At 31.0% G+C, this 7,789-nt stretch overlaps 1 pseudogene across 1 annotated transcript; it reads right to left on the reverse strand.

The window, feature by feature from the left end:
• Positions 1-4,221: 4,221 nt before the first annotated feature.
• LOC107438696 (dnaJ homolog subfamily C member 9 pseudogene) lies at positions 4,222-5,308 on the reverse strand (annotated as a pseudogene). Its single transcript, XR_015432884.1, has one exon. The product of XR_015432884.1 is annotated as a dnaJ homolog subfamily C member 9 pseudogene (transcript).
• Between the last annotated feature and the right edge of the window lie 2,481 nt (positions 5,309-7,789).

Here is a 7,789-nt window from a genome sequence, read left to right on the forward strand (position 1 = left end):
TTTAAAATCAGAATGTTAGGCTAAATATAAGTCCCCTCTTTTCTTATTTGAATGATTCCTATTACTGCAGATAACTTGAAAATTTTGTAAGACCTAACAAACACTTCAGATATGCAGGGTATTTTCTAATTCCTGGATTATAATTTCAGTAATAATCTAATTTCCACAGAAATGCAATCTAATTAGTCATTATGAATCCAACTTAGAATACAAGGATCTGGATCAAACGTAACAACCTCGTCTTTTAAGGAATACTTACTTTTCCATACCAGTCAAGTCTTCTGCTATTTAACGAAGACTCTTGTTTTTCACGACTATTTCTTTTTTACCCATATATTCTCAAATTTCTCCGTATTTGTTAAAGAAATTTAAAAAAAAATTTTTTTGCTGGTAAAATATCTGCTAATGGCGAAAATACTTCTTTTATTCCTTAACAGATGGTGCTATTGCCAGTACTGTTTCAATGAGGTGAAACGGGTTCGAATCCCACCAATGGCTAGTATATACGAATACTGGACCGGGATTAGCCTGGTCGGTAGGGCGATGGCCCCATGTCCGAGAGTTTGTGGGTTCGAATCCCGCCGACCGAAGACTCCTCGTGTAGTAAAGTGACTGATGCACTTTAAATCTGTCGAGTTGCAAAAGTCCTCTATGTTCCCATAACAAATCAATACCTCTGGGGGTACTGGATTGGTGATCGATCGTTCTCTGATTCAGGTCAAAATTACGATCTGTGGATGGATGTATGAATGGGTCCGCCCTATAAACGGGTGCGACGTATGGTGTGGCAGAAGTCGAATTTTTGGCCATAGATGGCGCCACTTAAAAAAACAAGAATCGCACACTTAAATTTGCTTGGTTTCACCAAGGAGGCTTGCCCGTGTGGCAAGTGACATTACAAACGACAACAACATATACGAATACCGCATCCAAGTTGCGCCAACCGCAGAAAAGAAATATTCTCAGTGGTTGACGGATCATTTGTTAGAGTCCCTTAACTGTTGGAGGTTTTTGTGGTTTTCCTCTCCATGTATCGCAAATGTGGGTTAGTTCCACCAAACAGTCTTCCTGGAAGGCAAATTTCTAGCAATACTTGATACAGGAGTTCCCTTGTCTTCTGGATTAGGTGCAAAATTACAAGGCTAAGGAGTTAAACATTAGTAACCATAAACCCAAATAATTGGGTCGGTGGTCATAAAATAAAATACTTTAAATTATTATCAATGTTTAAAAAAATCTTCTTTAGATAAAGATTTATATACATATTTTTACTTCGCTAAATAGAAGTGCTTATATTATTTCCAATTTTGAATTTCTATTTTTGACTTACATGATCATGCATAATGTATCAAAACTGTACTTGTAGCCTAAAAAATGTCGCTAGAGAAATCTGCGTTATTTTTCTTTCTCCAATGTTAGCAGATATACTTTTCTAGTGATTTTTTTTTTCTGCATTTGCATCACATTTTGAAGAAGAAAAAAAATGAAAACTTTCTGCAGATCAGGGGAATTCTATCAGGGGAAAAATTAAACCTATTGAACCAGAGAATAGAAAATACGCTTTTTTTATGACAATGAAAGCTTTAACTAATGAGAGCTTATTCAGCTAAATATGTGTATCAGTAAGCTTATAACAAAAAGTTAAAATTAAGGTAATTTAACTTAATTAAAAGAATTACTAATTTCTTGGAAAGTGTTTTTTCATGGAATAAGTAGAGCGAATTGATTGATGAATTTATTAAATGTTTATAAAACATCAATTGATTCAAAAAATAAATAAGAAAATTCGAAAATGCAAACACAGCGTTATTTCATTACTCTACAATTGAAAAAATAAAATTTAAATTTAAAGAACGGTAATGATTAGTTCAAAAAAGAAGGAAAAAAAAAAAAAAACAATTTTATAAAATGGTTGTAATTGAATTGTGCTTTTAAAATGTTAATTCTAAAAATTGTACTTTTAAACTGTTAATTTTATCAACTTTGGTTTTAATTTCTTACAGTTAAGAGTAAGAAATTGCACAGGACAGGATACAATATTTAACTTCCTAGATTGCAGCGGCAACAGCCTAAATAGGCGCAAGTGCTTTAACGCCTAAAAATGTTTTAAACTAATAGACACGATTATATTTTGTTTTCATTCAATTTAGCGTAAAAAGAAATATATTGGAATTAATACCTCACTTGTCTAGATAGCAATGAGGATAGCGTAAATGGTTATAAGTACAAAACTGTACTTCTTATGGATGGTTGACTAAATGCTAACAATAACAAGCTTCCTAAAACAGGTAGAAATTTGGAAAACTTCTGGTGCATTTCTCCGCTTACGTTAAACGATGTGTTAACAAAGTTTTTTTATTGTGAATTTTTAAAAAAAAATTTACCATTCGTAACAGTTTTCAATAATTTATAAATTCTAACAGGTCAGAAGCCTAAAACAAATTTAAGAAAATTAATATCACAGCACAAATAAAAAGCAAGGTTTGTCATTCTTTGTGTGTTATCCTTTATTTGGATATAATCGTGCAAAATATCGCCGGTTGTTAATTTTTGGGAGGCATCGTAGCATGCTTATGGGGTCTTAATTTGTTATCCGAATTAATTTGTTACTTGCTTGGCTGAAATTTAAACTGAAAGAAAGCGTTATCTTGTAAACATTACAAGCATAATAATAATAGATGACTCGCTTTTTCAAACTTTGACGTAAAAATTAATCGGAAATATAGAAACACGTAAATCTTACAACGAATTTTAACCCCTAGCGTCATCTGTGCGTAGCTTTACACAGTCAACTATCCATACAAAGAATCTAAATTATTTTTAAATTATTCGTTCTATCAATTTAGGATCGTTTTTATTCAATTCAGCGTAAGGAAAATAGATAAAAACAATACCCCATTTGCATATTTATCAATATTTTTATCAAGCTAAAGCAAGTCCATTTTTCCTCTTTCCCCCAGTTTAAACCTTAGAGATGGAATATAAAGTACCGCAATATCTTAAACTCTTGCTCATATCATGTTTTTTAGCTATGGTAAAAATTTTATGCTTTTATCACACACTGCTATATTATTATTCATTTTTATACCATGCCACTCCGCTTTAATGAAAATAGAGTTTAGACCCTTTGTAAAATGTTTTACTTTGCACAAATATTAATACATTTTTATTTTTTAATTAAAATCTTCTTTTGATTTAATTACGCATATGATAGGAAGCTGCACGTGTTTCCGAAATGGATTTATATTTAAAAAAAATGCTGAAATAACCGAATCATTAAAAAGTTAACGGTTCCGATACAACAGACAACAGTAACTTCTATAGCAACTCCGATTTTTTTTAGTTTGGCGCGAATGGTTGCTGGGTGCTCAGAACTAACTATTCTATTACGTAATTTAGTATTATAAATGTTACGATAAATTTGCATTTATAGTTTAGTGTTCATTTTTGTGCAGGAACTATTCTACGTAAATATCTCTTGAAATTTTTATTTTAAAGTATTAATTAACTACCTAAAATGTTAAATTGTTCGAAAGCTGAAAGCAACGATAACTCGCCAACAGAACCTAAAATGATTGAATTAAGCGATATTTTAAAATTATTCGAAAGTAAATCCTATAAAAGAAATTTTGATACATATGTTATAATATGTATGTATAAATTATAAAAGTATAAATTATCCCGAATAAATGAATGAAGTTCAGATATATGAAGACGCAAGTCTGGTTGGTGTCGGATTTACGTCGAAAAATCAGTTGTATTGTGACTTAAAGATGACACGATACGATAGTTATTAGTCTCACGATTCTCATTTTACAATTATCAGACGATTTTGAATTTAAAGTTTTAGAAATGTTTTAAATTTATTTCTTTGCAAACGAATAATATAATATTAATCTGCAGACGATTTTATTTTGTATTCATTTGCTGCGATTTTATTTTGTATTCATTCGCTCTTTGCTTTCATTGTGCATTTTACTTGCCCATGTAGATAACTGTTCTATTGATACGTTCTTTCATTTTTATTGAATTATAAAGTCACTATTTCTATTTCATTCTCAGTTTGCATATAAAAGGACAGTTATTTTTCTTCATTAATAGCCGACATCCTGCAAGGTAATTTTATAATCGATTTGATTTTAAAATATTAAAATAGCTTCTATATCTCTTTCAGAATTGACAAGAGCATGAAAATTGTGAACAAAATGTTATTTCTAATGTTTATTTGTTTGAATTTTATAACCGAACCATTAAAATGTATAGTATTAAGTGTTTTTAATTAGTTCCATTGTATTTGATTAGATTTTAAACCATGCTCAAAATAAAATTAAAATCGTTAAGACACAAAAAATTGAACTGAAATTAAATGTAAAATGTATATTTTGAAGAAGTAATATATTTAATAGAAATGTAAAAAGAATTCTATGGGATTGAAGATTGAGTTACCGCTTCTTTCTTTTTCTTTTAGCTTTTTTATCGCCATATTTGGCTTCTAAACTAAGTATCATAGCTTTAAATTGTTTTTCTCGTTCTTCTTTCCTTCTAGAAATTGTTGTCACAAGATTTGATTCCATTTCTTCTTTAACTTTTGCAGCTTCTTTAGCTTCCGATTTGAAACGCTTAATTCTTGCTTCTTTTTTTCTTTTGGATTCTTTCATAAATTTGCCAAACAGTGGAATCTCATTTTTATGAATTAGGTTTGTCAAAATGTTCTTTAACCTGTCTTCATCGTTTACGTCGTAACCTATAAAAGCTTGAGACAATTTGTTCATATCACCTTCGTACTTCAAATAGCATTCTTTTAGATCTCGAATGAATTCCTCTGATTCTTTATACCAATATAAAAAAGCTTCGATGTCTTCTGTTGTAATTCGAGGAAATAAATTCTTCCAGTACTGTTCCCAGAATTCTGGAGTTGAATTGTTTTCGGAAAAACTGTTTTCTTCATCAATCAAACCTATTTCATCATACGCTGCTCTCTTTTCTATATCGGACAAAATGAAGTGAACTTTAGCCATTATTTGGAACTTTCTAGTAGCTTCTTGACTTTTATTTCTATCCGGGTGTATAATTAAAGACGTTTTTTTATAAGCTTTTTTGATATCCAACTGGGACGCGCCTTTTTCAATTCCTAAGACATGGTATAAATTTTTAGTTGAAAAATATTTCTCACAATCTTTCAGTAAACTCATTTTGTAATAATATATTATAACTATCAAGAATTTTAAATTTTATAAAAATGTAGTTTCGAAAATTTAAACCATTTTCAATTTCAAGTTATATTTTAAATATTGAAAACAAAAGGCTTGCTCGTGGCAGCGTAAAGTCAATTTTCCACTTTTTTTTCCTTCATTTTATAGTTGCCAGTTTTTTTAAAAAAATAAAATTAAAACTTAAGAATCCATAAAGTGTACAGGCTTACTAATCTATTAAAAAAAAATTTTTAGAGAAATACGACTGCGTTAAATATACACGTATTTAAGAGTTGAGTTGTAGAAGAAAAAATCTTGAATACGTTTAGAAATATTCTGTCACTTTTTTTAAATTTTTTTTATGTGTTACTGGTTCAAATAAAGGTTTTAAAAATAAAAGTCCAGGTTTTGCAATTACGTTTAAATTGTCTAAATTATTGCCTATGAATTTTACATTTTGAGATTATCATGTCCCCACGTTCTGTTTATTTATTTATCTTTTAGTTTAGTTTGTGCTTGCTGTCACATGGTGATTTGCTCAATGTAATCCCAATGAATTTAACACTTCGAGTTAGTCACGGTCTGTGAGCTTTTTCTTTCTTTTTCAATACTTTTAGTCAATTTTTCCTGCTTGTTTTTGCTGTGTGTTTGCAGTAACGTTTGTTTTTCTTTATCCGGGATGTCGCATATGAATTTTCCTCTTCGAGTTAGCTTCTGGTGTTTTTAATTTTATACTGAACCTATATTTTTTCGAAACTAATCGCTTAGCAACAAACATCATCTATTCCAATCAAAAGCGGAATACCATAATCCTACTATTTATAAATACAATGTGGTGAATCGAACTCGGATAATCAGTTTGATCAGTCGTATGTCAACTGTCATCTATGAAAAGGTACCCCAACATCGAGTCGAGTTAACATGTCTTATATACCAGTGAATCGAAGTTTAATTTTCGTAGTGGTAGTTACGCCACATTATCATTATACTATCAAACAATCAATATTTTTCACCAAAAGCTATTTTTCTCTAATAATTAACTATATTTGCTAGTAAGGCTGATATAATTAGCCTATTTTAAGTGTGTTCGGGATCGAAACGTGAATGCTTGTAGCGTGAAGCCATTTTCTTTCTTGTTGTGCTTACGAGGGTTGCTATTTATATTTCTGGCCTAATAATGAAAAAACAAATATGTAGGTTCGAAATTGGTTTTATTGTTTTTCAAAATATTCTCCATGATGATCAATACACTTTTGCATGCGTTTGAACCAATTTTCAAAGCACTTTTTCCAGTCCGATTGAGGTAACTCCAAAACATGCGTTTTGAATGCATCAACCGCTTCTTCGGGGGTCGAAAATCGTTGTCCACGTAATTTATTTTTGATGTGATGCGTAATTTATGTTTGATATACACAGCCTTTGATGTACCTTGAATGTATTTTTCCAACATTTCCTTGCACCAATCGACGCGAGCCTTTTTTTGAGCGTTTGTCAGATTATGCGGGATCCAACGCGAACAAATTTTTTTTATGCTCAAATGTTCATGCAATATTTCATTGATGCTAGTCATACTAATGTCCAAAGACGCCTCTATCTCACGGTATGTCACATGACGATCTTGCTTTATCAGTTCACGCACAGCATCGATCTTTTCTGGCACAACAACGGATTTTGGACGACCTGCACGGGATTCGTCCTGGATCGAACATCGACCACGATTAAATTCGTTATACCAATTTTTTACAGTGCTGTAGGATGGCGCTTTATCGCTGAATAAAGAATTAAGTTCATCGAAGCACTCTTGTCTTGACAATCCACGTCGAAAGTTATGAAAAATAATGGCACGAAAATGTTCACGATTCAATTCCATTTTTTGAAAGAGAAGAACTTTTCAATTTACTGTCAACAACACAAATGAAGCTATAATGGTAAATCGTCTGCTGAATTTATGTTTAAAAATATTAAACTTTCGATTAAAATCGTCTGCGGTCGCCTAGCAACACTTACTGTTGCCAAGGCCAGAAATATAAATAGCAACCCTCGTATTAATAATGCATTACATTTAAAGCATATTAGCATATTTTAAGCATGTTCAGTATCGAACCCCCCCCCCCCCCCCAAAAAAAAAAACAGATTAGGAAGCGAGCTTTCTAACAATTGAATCTTTAGTGCTTGTGCTTGTGGTGTTATGCTATTTTATCTGTTAATAATTGAAAATGCTAATAAAGTAGTTATAATATGCTAATTAAATCTAAGGAATTAATTAAAGATTCTTAGCTGCGTTCGGGATTGAACACAGAAAAACAATTTGAGAAGCGAATATTCCACTATTGAAGCATTATGATGTTTTTTTTTTTGTGATATGGTATTGAATGCATTATAATATTAAAGCATTATGATGTAATGTTATACCTCTCAATCATTCGCTATGCTAATTAATAATATTAATGTGTAACTTTCCTTATAAGCATTTACTAATTAACACCTCTTCGTCAGGTTCTTTTAGCATACAGATCGTAATTTAGAGTGAGAAAAATCGCTTATTAGATTAAAAGCTATTCATAGCATTGTTTTTTCCTCATACAGACAATATAGAA

Source organism: Parasteatoda tepidariorum, chromosome 4 (genome assembly GCF_982258835.1).
Source record: "Parasteatoda tepidariorum strain Cologne lab strain chromosome 4, Ptep-v5.0, whole genome shotgun sequence".
In the NCBI taxonomy this organism is placed as follows: Eukaryota; Metazoa; Arthropoda; class Arachnida; order Araneae; family Theridiidae; genus Parasteatoda; species Parasteatoda tepidariorum.